This window comes from Gavia stellata, chromosome 3 (assembly GCF_030936135.1).
Source record: "Gavia stellata isolate bGavSte3 chromosome 3, bGavSte3.hap2, whole genome shotgun sequence".
NCBI classification, from domain to species: Eukaryota; Metazoa; Chordata; class Aves; order Gaviiformes; family Gaviidae; genus Gavia; species Gavia stellata.
Window position 1 is genome coordinate 50179019 of NC_082596.1, and position 12277 is coordinate 50191295.

The 12277-nt window shown below is 38.7% G+C and overlaps 1 protein-coding gene across 1 annotated transcript in view; it reads left to right on the forward strand.

Annotated features, from left to right (window-relative positions):
• The window catches only part of CDH2 (cadherin 2), a 122600-nt gene that overhangs the window by 68541 nt on the left and 41782 nt on the right, over positions 1-12277 (forward strand). The gene's annotated exons all lie outside the window — the stretch shown is intronic.

Here is a 12277-nt window from a genome sequence, read left to right on the forward strand (position 1 = left end):
AAAGCTGAAGACTTGTGATGCCACGTGTTCTGGATAGTGCCTTTTGGACAACTACCGAACCTGTGTTTGCAGGCTCTCAGGCTGTATTCATTGGGAGCCTCCTCCTGAGGGCAACTGAATTCCTCACCTTTAATATAAAATTAGGTAGGGTGATGTGGAGATGGGTCTATTCTCTATTAAAATGTGCACGCTTTAATTGGAAAGTAGATTGTAGTGGAGAACACCTGCACTGAAGTTACTTGAAATTAATAGAAAGCATTGAGCCTTGGTTTTCTTTTGGTTTGGTATTCAGGGTGTGTGTGTGTGCCGAGGGGAGGTTGTTTTGTGGGTTTTTTGTGGGGGTTTGTTTGGTTTTTTTGTTTGTGTTTTGGGGAGTGTGTGTTTGTGTGGGTTTTGTTTGTTTGTTTTAAACTTCCTAGAACATAGCCCTAAACCCTAGTGAAAGAGATCCTAAACAGTGTTGCAGAGTTTGACTCCAGTCCTTGCCTGCAGGATGCAGACTGGCCAGACCTGCATGCAGATGGCTGTCAATTCCCTCAGACCTAGGTGGGAGGAGAGGGTGGTTTTAGCTGCCGCTGATGAGCATCAGACTCCCAACATCCGATGACAGGTTGCTATTTCATGCTCTACAGTTTTGTCTCAACAGAAATTCAGTATGTTGGTCTCGCTGAATGACTTTGACTTCTCTTGATAGGTGAAACTATTGCATTTATGGACCAAAAGCATTTTCATATGCATACAAAGACATGTCTTGATTATAGTGTGTGTCTGAGATTTATTGGAGAGGAACTGTGCATCATGCACCAGGAAAGGAAAGACTTTTGCCACGAGTAACCTCAACAGTCATTTAGGTAGATCATGAATCTGCTTATATTAGCTATCAAAGTATAGTGTTTCAGAGGTCTGTGTACAAAATGTTCATGATAATGCTTATCCTAAGGAAAACTATCTCTGCATCAGCAGTCATTACTGTAGGACACACTGGGTAGTATTTTCTGAAGTGTATAGCAAGTGTAGTGTGGCTTTCTTTATTCCCTTTGCTAACTCCATTGTTTTTGGGGAGAGAAAGTGAAAAGAGATGTTTGTTCCCATGAGTGAATGCCACAGGTGTCTTTCGGGGGGATTCAAACATTTGAGGAAAATTGAGAGGAATACAGATGGCAGTTGAAATAGCCATTGAAATGTTGAAATGTTTATTACAATGGGGCTTTTTCACTCAGATTCCTTTTGGAAACGAATATTTAGTATTCTGGTAAGCAAAGCGAGGAATGCCGTCCTATTGGAATAAGACACTACTTGGGTTTCTGAAGGCAAATTTAGTTTCATTTTTGTGATGCATTGGTTCTGCACATTACCCCTGAATGTTTCCATTATCCAGGTGCTTAGACCTTGTTTGATTCAGGTAAATGTTGGAAGTTATTACTATTTTCACCTAGTACCTAGGACTCTCAGTCAAGGATCAGTCTCATTATACTGTTTGCTCTAGGGATAATCCCCAGACACTTGGCAGTCTAGGCATTTGGAGGGTGATGCTGCATAATCGTTACTAAGAAACTTAGGATGTCATGACTAATAATTGAAAAATAAAGACTGCATAGAGTACAATACCTCACTGCTTCTCAGCAAAATAGTCTTGACTCAGACAGCAATAGGTTAATTGCCACATCCAGAAATGAATCCTAATGATTCCCTTTAGGAGCCATTATTACATGTAGGGTTTTCATTGCGATATTTATAACTGTAATCTTTGGTCTTGAAGCTCATGTAACTGTTCAACCCAGCAAAAGGGTTCAGAAAGGTAATATCCTGCTCCCGTCCTTAGGCTTTGCTAAAAGTAGAATTTTTAGTTCTAGTTCAGTCAGTCAAGACCCTGCCATTTTCAGGCATTATTCCAATCTAACACAATTTGAATGTCAAGTGTCTTGTGTTTTTGCGCTCACAAGGCTCACAGGAAAGTCTAGGGGGAAAAAAAAGAAGTTACATTTATCATAGGAAGCATATCTTCAAATATATCAGAAGGTCTGTTCTTTTTCTTTTCTGTTCTTCTGTGGCTGGACTGCATTACGATTGTTAAATGAGAGGCTGCTCAGCCAGGTCTGTCTCTGTTTCCACCTGGAATAAATTGCATAGATTTGCACAGCATTGTCTTGGCATAGGATCCTAAAGTATGTCTTAATTTTGTGGTGGCTGTATTGAAAGTTGCCTCTTGAATGAAGTCTGTCTGTGTCTCTCTCATTTGTCTGCATATTGTATCTGAGGATTGTTTTGGGGTTTTTGCCCCCTTCTTGTATTAACCCAGGTATCCTGTTGTGCTGCTGTCACACTTGTCTATGTTTTGCGAAGAAAACAGGTTTTATCAGTGTTTTTTCCTAGATAACACCTTTTTTATTCCTGTCAATTTTATTACTGTCTATTTGAATTTAAGTGGATTATTGAGCCTTGTAATTTTGTAATCCCTAGACAAGATATGCAAAGAATGGTAAGAGTTCTTGAAGGAAAGTAGCATCGCTTGAATTTTGACTTCAACTGTGTCAGCTGTACGCAAGTGACCTCATGTTGGTCATTTTAAAGAGTTTGCACTATATGGTGCAGTCAGACAGGAAGTGACAATACTACTTCTGCTTGCAGCTAGTGTTTCTCTAATTTACCTAGAGCCAGGTGGACCTTAGATGAAATAAAATAGTAATTTGAAAAGACTCAAGTCTGAGGTCCTGAGTCCGTAGCTCAGATCCAAAGAAACCAGATTTCTCTTCCTCTTTTGTTTTTCCTTTTGTGCTGTTGAGATTTGGTAACATTGCAACAATGGACGGTTTTCATCTCATTGACAATACGGTTTAGGTAATCAGCCAAGAAGATAAAAGTAATTAATAATCATCTGGGAGCATTCACTAAGTGCCAGTCACTAAAAAGTATTCCAGCACTGGATTTTTTTTTTTTCTGATCATTGTACCTACTTTAGCTCAAGAGGAAAAACATGTAAAATATGTACTAATTACTCTTTGCTGCTATGTGCAGGACTGCATACAAGTTTAAGGTTTCACTATGGTGATTCAGTGTTTCAAGTGAACCTCCGTGTTCAGCAGTGTCAGATGATTCCCTATACATTTCTAATTAATTTAAACAGGATGGCTAGTATTAGTGGTCCTTTGTCTATTTTTAAGGTATCTACATGCATTTATTGCATCTAGGGGGAACGTAAGGTGTGTTTGGAGAGATGCTATAAGAAGGTACCTCATGAACAACCCAGGTGATAGAGGTACCTTCAAATACATGAAATTAGGTATTTTCCTGCCAGTTCTCTTGGTATTTCCCACTCTTTAATGATTAATTAATTAATGATTAATTAGCACATCACCTTTGCCAGTTTAAATGATGAAAGCAATACATAGAGAGAGAGAATACCCGTTTAGAGATTACTTTCATCCATAGGTACTCCCTTATAATGAGAGAGACATAACGCCCTAGCTTTTTGAGTCCTCTGCTTTGTTATGGATAGTATTACTGTGGTGTGGCTGTGAAATACACTGTACTAGCCCATACCAATCACCAAGTGCTTTTTTTATTTTTAAGGTCAGATACTTGTGTTTAATAATAGTAATAAAAAACTGGGGTCTGACTAGATAACATTAAGCTTCCATGGCAGCTAGTTTTGTGCCTGAGGCCTACTGAACATAATCCAGTGAGAGTATAATCCCTGGGATCTGTGATTTTTATTGCTATCTAACACATCAGCGTAACTACTGCTAGGCTGTCTCTGCCCTTCTTCCACCCTGTTCGTCAACTGGTAGGTTTCTTACCCTTTTTTGATACAAAATCACAGTGTTCAAGCAAATAGGATATTTTTTCACCATTATCCATTTGCTAAGGTAATGACCACCCCTGTATTATAGGGTGGTTCTGCTTTGAGATCGGCTGTGCCCGCTGTTTGCCATGGGGACGCTGGTGCAGTTTTGTCCGAGTGTCCGTGTCCAGCTCTGCTGGCTGGGAGGCTCTCCAGGTTCCCCCCAGAGATACCAGAAGTCCTCTTTTAGGAAAGAAGTGGCACGCAGAGCTGCCATGGTAACTAAGGACCTTTTAAAAATCATTCAAAATAATTGCACCTTTGGAAAATTAGAGCATAGTGTGCCCAGAGGAATGACCTGTGGGGGAGTGACAAAAGCCACCAGTGTTGGACAGACCAGAGAGAGGAAAAAGGAGAACCAACGCTGATGTTTGTGCAGGATCACCACCCACAAGTGCGCGCTGGTTTGTGCACCTGAAGAGCAACTTGAGGGAAAACTGTCCCCTTTCCCCTTTCCGCATCCATGGCCACCTGGGAGGGACTGCAAAATACGCTCCCAAGCGACGGGTGATATCCTCGGGTATGCAGCAGAATACAGAATATTAAATGGTCCCTCATCTGTTTCAAGACTCTGTTTTTTAAATGGGATGCGGAAGTGTTGGCAGGATTACTGCCATCTTGTCAGAGCTGGGAAATTTTGTTGCAATGTGGTGCAAATACAACACTCGCTTCTGCCTGAGCAGTCCTGTAATTTAATGAGGAAAAAATCCCTAATTTTGTTTCATTTTATTTCTTTTCATGGTAAAAAGTGACATATAGCCTAAATGTGATACATGCATGCTTCTCCCCTATGTTCTGTTGTTGTTCCTAAACCCCTCTTAGTGTGGGGGCTTAAGCCACTGTGGAAAACTGCTGGCTGGTTGAACTGGTGAAACAGATCATCAGCTCATTTGAAAGTATGTGCCCATTTGGTATTTCAGCAAGTCCTGGCTCTTTACGGAAACTCCAGGAGCCTGCATTATTAGTTAGTTAGTTGTTTTTTTTAAAGACAGCCCTCCAGTGACAGGCTCTTTCTGCCTAGGTGTGCTTGAAGCCTGAGCTGCAGCCTCGGTTGTCAGCCTGAAATTAGCAACGCTTCAGCACCTCTGCACCTCGGTCAGGAGCACAGTTGAAAGAGGGGCCAGAAAAAATGGGAGCATCAGGGAATAAAGTAAGTTTAAAAAAATCTAGAAAACAAAACACCTAGAGAGAGGGGGAGGAGGAGGAATAAAGAAGAAAGAAGAGCTAGAAAAAAACGTGAAACCTGAAGCTGAGAAGGACTTTGTGCCACGAACAGTTAGCAAATAGAACATATAAAAGCATCTATTCTCTGTTCTTGCTCTCTTTATTGCTCACGAGGGGTGGGGGGAAAAGAATAAGCTAACTTTTTGCATTTTCTAAAGATAGACTAAAAGGCAAAGCTGCTGATCTAGTTTTTACTAGATATTTAAGTCATTACTGTTGCAATGAAACTGCCCTTTAATTGCTGCACCATAATTGTAGGTATTTGTTTCTAGCACCGCTTAAGGTCACATAAAAATAGGTTTGTGTTAAGTGCCTGAATTTTGAAACTGTTTTCTGCTCGCTATCTGCAGAGACAGTACTTTCCCTTTAGTCTCCTGGTTTGACTGTTCAGTAGATATATTTTTTTAATTACCAAATTGGATTTTAGCAGGTGTAGTCAGTTGATGCATTATGGGTATAAGAGATTAGTGTTTAATCCTTCTTTTTATTACTGTGTAGATTGGTATACTCGGGAAAGTATTAAAGGTGCATTGCGTACTCCAGAGTACAGAAATGACATTTATTACCCAGTTTTCTTTCAGCCAGCATCATTTAAGAAAAAAGCTGGCGCAGAACTCTGCAGGGGCCTGTAGGCTCATCTATGGTGAAAGTGCCTTAAACAATACGGAGTAGAGGAAGAGGGAAAGAAACCTTTTTGTGTTCTAAAACAAAAGCAGTTGTTGAAATATAAGTACTTCCCCTTCTCGAAGATGCTTATTCTCTTTTTCTGCATTTTATTTTTTCTAAAATAAAGACAAAAGGGGTGTCAAAGCGCAGAAGATCTTTGTGTCAGTGAGTGGTAGAGGCAACGACTGAAAAGGATCAGTGAATCAGATATAATTTGGACTCTGTTTGAGATACCAGTCCTGTGTTTTGCTGATGGCTGGTATTCCTGCTCTGAAAAGCTGCAGAGGCATTTCTATCGAATAGAAAGAACATTATCCCCATTTTCATTCTGGCATGCCTGTTACGACTTTGTTCTGTAAACAAAAAGGATTATGGGAACTGGAAACTAGATGGCATTTTATTAAAGAACTGAGCGTGTCTTTCACTGTGAATGCAAGAATCGGACAGTCTGGTGATAGCTACTATGAAAGAAAATAGACCTTAGTGTTTGCGTTAGTTGGGTTTATGAGGAGGCAGTCCTCTAATTTAGGACAGAGTATGCACTGGGCTTTAATATTTCCCATTTGCACCCTGCAACAAAATACTTGAAAAAAAATCTCAAAATGCAATTGTGCAAATTAAGACTGAAGAATATGTGCTGCAGAAATAGGGAGAGGGAGGTCTAGGTCCACTGAGCTGTTGCTGTGTAGATTGCCAGGTTGTTTCGAAAGTATGTTGATACAGGAAATGTGTATATTCATCTATCTAGAGCTAGCAGTCTGGGCAGTGGGGCAGGGAAGAGTGGTGCAGGCAGAGAACTGATGTTCATTGAATGAACATCAGTTGCAGTAACCAGCACAAATTATTTTTACCATACAACTTTTCCTACAACTTTACAGCTTTTCTGCAGTAGACTACTCACTTAGCACCTTAATTCCATAGAGTACAGTCATATATTAGTAGTAGGTTTTACCTAGTGCCTGCTGCAGATCGCTCTGGAACTGCTTTCAGTTAATTAAATAAGTGTACCGTATGAATTAAACCATAACTCTTGGAAATCACTTTTCCTTTTAATTATTGTTTTCCTGACTGAATAGACAAATGATTAAGCAAACAGCACAGCATAGAAATGTGGAAAGTTAAGCTGGTGTGAGTCAGATCATGAAACACCAAAAGTTGGTAAATAGCTTGAATATATCCTCAGTTTTATCTCAGTTGAAGCTTTTTGGTGTGACTGTTTTTTTTCCCCCTCTTGCAAGCTTCATAGCCTGGCTTTCACTTGGCACCAGCTTGTGAAGTCACGTGAAAATAGCAATGAGAAGCAAATGGCCATATTTGACTCTTAGTAAGTGGCAAAACTCCAGTTGGTTTCGTGTGACCCACTGAAGTAGCCTTCTACTCGGTGTAGGCTGGGGTGGCAGAACGCAGTGCTCAGCACGAAGGCGGAGGTTTTCAAAAACAATTACTGAATTAGCAGGCTTGCTTTGCAGAAAGTGGTAAGCAGATGCCTTTAGACATCCAGGCTTTCTTTTAGAGCATTGCAGGTTGGTTACTCCAAAAAGGCTCAAAATGAGTAGCGCTTTGAGATTTTTCTGGATGGTCTGGAGTATGGGATAAACTACAGTGCAGGAATGTCAAAGCAGAAAAGAAAAGAGGATTAGAAAAAAGACTAGAAGAACTTACTTCAATACACCAGTGTTGTTTCTAGTATCTCTGAAGGATACAATGACAAATTGAATTATAATGCAGGTAGGAAAATGCCGTTGTCTAAAATAACCTGATTATATTCCATATTTATTTTGCATCAGCAATTTCTGTAGCTAATTTTCTCAGTTTACAGATGAGAATAAGACATTTTCCTGGCTGCTGTAGACCACCCATGTATCAAAAAATAAAAAATTAAATAAAGTTTTTAAGCTGGTCTCAGGACTTTAAAAGTGCTGCTGGTTATGGAAAAGGCAAGTTACAATGTAGTTCAGTTCTTTGTGATCATAATGGTCCACCATGATGTTAAAACCCCACTTCTCTTGAAGGTTATCTATAATTGCAGTAAAGGATGTCTCAGGGGCATTTCACATGCCCCTTTAACAAACCATGAGCTGAAATATGAGCATGTGCACTGTGTTAGTAGGACTAATAGATCACCTTACAGATACAGAAGTAACCAGTCTGAATAAATGACTAATTTATAAACTATTTAATTTTTTTATGTGTTTTAGTGGGCTTTTCAACAGTTTCTCTCTCTGAAAAGTAGGAAGATTTGTTAAATACCAAGTGTTCTTGGAGAAGGTAGTGTTCAGATATTAAGCATGCAGATAGCTAGACAGTTCAAGCAGAATGTTTGCATATAATTTCTCATTCTGTCAAAGGTAAAAGTGGTATCTGGCATGTAGTTGTATGTAAGCTACTTTCTTACGCTGTTTATTTTATCTGCTGCAGAGTGATCCTGAGTGGATTAAATATACCTGGGCTTTTCATTTTATGATACACGCTCTTAACTGTTGCTGGAGTGCATATGTTGTTACCACTTGGAATTTGTTGCAATTTCCATAATGTCCTCTGAGTCTTAGCCTTGAGGTTGATGCTTAGGCATTGAGAATAGCATTCAAGAGGAGTAATACCGTTCCAGCAATTTTACAGAAGGAAATACACTTTTTTGTTTTGTTTGTATGCATGTAGATGTTATCTAGAAGTGAATTGGATATTTTCAAAGTGCAGAAATCCAGATGGCAAACTCAACACAACTGTCTTGGGAGCAAAGCGAGTAATGAAAATTCTGTATTAATAGTCTATATTGTACATGAATATTTCCACAAAAAAATGATGTTAATAATATAGCCCATTATATCATGCTATGCTCAGTCCTGGGGTCAAGTAATTCTGATGTTATTTGCCTAAGATAAAAAGAGCAGAAACAGGTCATCAAAGCGTGCAAACCAACATGAGTAGCTGAAAAAGGGGTTTTATTGTCTAAGAAATGGTTCTAGGTAATTGAAGATTACTGGTAAGGTACATGAAGTTAAACATGTCTTTCATAGAGACTATGTACCATTCATCTTGTTAGACGTGAGTATGAGTGGTGTAGCTCTCTGGTGTACTTTAAATGAATTTGCATGTTTAGTTCTTAACGTTTTGTACACTACACATGTATACATGCATTGTAATTACTGCCATGCAAGATTAACTTGAAAGCTTGCTTTAATACCACAGAGTTGTAGATTTTAATTTTAGAATGTTGTTCTCTTTTTTCTTTTTTAATAGATTACACGTGTCTTGGTTTTGGGACAAGAAAAGACTCCTAAATTAGGATACTAATGGTATTTTTCTTAGAGTCTAATGTTTAGTAATAATCATATGCTAATACTAAATAAAATTTTTCTTCTGTTTAAAGACCCTGTTTTTGTAATTCCTTGTGCACAGCCTTATTTTGAGCAGGTGAACTAATTGCATTTACTCCCATGCATCAAAGGTGGTGTGCATACTATTGTTCTAATAGGACCAAAGGTATTCTCTTTAAAACCAAAATAGTTATATGTCAGATTATGATTGAATACTTCCTAGCAGTTTCAAACAATATACTTAGAAATCTTTTAAAAAGCAGATACTTTTCAGAAGGTGTAGAAGATACTTAAAAGAGAAATATTTAAAAATTGAAGATTAGTTTTTACAGATTGTGAGATACTCCTATCTGATTGTTTATGTGGAGAGTGTTATTAAAAAGCAGTAAAATAAGATACTTGATTACTCTTTCTATTGCATATAAAGTGACTAGCTGCTGTATAGTATATCTGGGTAACCTTTTTTAAAATTGAAAGAATCCATATGATTCATCTGTCAACAGAGAATTACTTTGGGAAAACATGCCTCCCTTCCCTGTGATTATTAGAAGGAACATGGTTGGTATAAAAAGTCAGTATTCTCAGTGAAAAAAAAATTTGCTGTCGCATTTTTTCAAAAACCTTTGCCTAAAAACCTACAGTCAGAAATCACTCTTTGTTCATACCAGTTGAACACTGAAAAATGAAGCAAAGTGATCTAAATCAAATTTACAAGAGTGATAACCATGCAGTTGGGGGGAGAGTAGCTACTGCACAACCTGTACTCTGTCAAGGTAATTTAATTATGGATGGTTATACTTGAGTATAATTCGTTAATGTGTGCTCCTTGCAAAGGGAGAATGATTCTTACAAAGCATTGACAGTTTTATACATTTATACCAGGATACTGTGAAAGGAAAGGGATTTTCATTGAATTTCATAATATACAGTCACCTGGAGGAGGAATATCAATGAAGTGGCTAGCAGGGTGTTTTTTCCTTGGGGTTTTTTGGCTATTGGAGTCCATATGTAAGAAGATGGGGAAAGAAATGCTCTTCTTTATTATTTGAATGTATAAAAAATGAATACATTATGTTACTGTGCAATAATTGGCAAATAATTTTTTATAAACTATTGCTGTGATATCTTAGTCTTTAGGACCATAATGACTCTAATACTCATTTTAAATTTCACCTTTTTGAAAAACAATAATGATCAAAGTTTAGATTAATATTCATTCTTTCCTACTCCCTACTTCTCAGAAGTAAGTCTGAGAAGAGCCAGAGGTGAATCTGGCTTGTTTGGTTCTTTGTTCTTTCGGTCAAGACACTCTTCTGAAGAGCAGATTTAGAAAGCAGCTGTAGCTGAGATGAGAGGTCAGCAGAGGCACAGAGCTATGAGATAGATTGCTGGCTGGTTTTTTCCTTAGTCTCTTAATGTGAACTGTTTCTGACTGAGAGTTTTGTTTGTGAACAGAGATGACACTTGGAGGAGGCCCAGCTTTCTCCATGCCTGGGGTATGGGTAGTCTGTGCCTCTGAACCCAAGTACGAGCAGTGCTGTTTGGTAGTCCAGTCATTAAGTTCTTAAATCATTAGATGTAGTGACTTTTGCGTAAACTCTTCTTGGACACCTCTTTATTTTTGTGCTAAACAATACAGAATATCCAGATCTGAAGGCTGGCTAATAAGAACTGCAGAATTAGGACTGTGGTAATGATTTCTGGGTACTGGTATATTTGTTTTAACTGGTAGTTTTATATCCTTGGCTTAGAATAGTGCATTTTCCCAGCTGGCTGTTGCATTTCAGCATACCGTCACGGTAAGCTGACTTAAGCCGCGAGGCTTGGTGTTGAAAAGAGTGGGAGATCGCTGAGATAGTCAATATCTGGGAGCTGGACCTTGTGCCTGTCAATTTTCTCCTCCCACGTGAACAGCAAAAAACAGAGGTTCTGCCACCTTCTCCAAATCTTGCAGACCTGTAGTCTGTAGATCCATAGGAAAGGAAGTCAGTTGTACTTTATGGAGCAGATAGGATGGGCTTGAGGAGCAATAGGTATTGCCTAGAGAGTAATATATATGAAAACTTAGGCGAGAGGCTGTGTATTTATTAGCACTTCAGTGAAGCACTCTCACTGCTAATGAGGAAGACCTGAGGCAACATCTACAAGGAGGGCCACAGGAAGAGCCCTAGCAGTGAGGCTCCAGCCTTTTACCCAGGCAGATTTGTTCTTCCTGGGTTTAGTGCTTTGTGGGAGGTGGCATGCTCTTCTCCCTGAGGTGAGGCTGGCGTTTCACAGAGGGAGACCTTCAAACTCTGCAAGCTGTCTGGAAAGAGCTGTAACCCTGCCCAGCCCATCAAGATCAGTATTAAGAAGTTTGACATTTTATCATTTATTTTGAGGAGTGCTGTCTGTGCTTTGTCTCATTTTTGTATATGATGGACCCTTTCAAAGAAGTATTTTGTACAGTCTTTTCTGTCAGGAGAGGGCAAAGGGGGGATTCTGGATAACTGAAAGGGTGCAGTAAGGAAACAAATTTTATATGTCATCTGAACATCAGCTGGGTCCTTGAAGTTGAAATACAAAAAGGTATGATTCTTCTTCTCAGTACCTTCCTGGAAACAGTGCATTACGGAAGAAAGCATATGATGCATGACATTTAGTAGTGATTTTTCTTGAGAGGGACCTTTAGGTTTTGAAGCTAAATAGTTTGTGCATGGTCTAGCACAATATAAAAAGTCCAACAACTGAAATGAGGCATAAAGCCTCATTTCATCTTCACTATATGTATTTCAGCACAACCTTCATAATGATGTTTTGCACTTCTGTTGTCCATACAATCAAAATATTTCATAATGCCTTGGAAACATTAAAGAATGATCATTGTTTATAAAAGCACACTTTCATATTTTACCTACTATTATTTGCAGTAACCCAGAAAATAAGTGGTAGTGAAAGCAATTGGGTAAAGAAAGCAGCAACCTGTTATCAGTTCCGTTTTGTGCACTTCACATCGTTATCTATACAATCAGTTTTACTGACTTCTTGTTCCAATGTGCATCTTTCAGACAGGACAAAATGAAGGAGGAGGGAAATTAAACAAGAATGGGTAACTCCTAAGTAGGTGAATGGACATGTGTGGTACATGGAATAGGTTTTTTTTTAAAAAAAAAAAAGGTGAAGTCTTTAACTTCGATTTTCTGTGTGAGGTAAATATTTACTGCTGCTTTTGTCTTGTAGATAAGGGGTG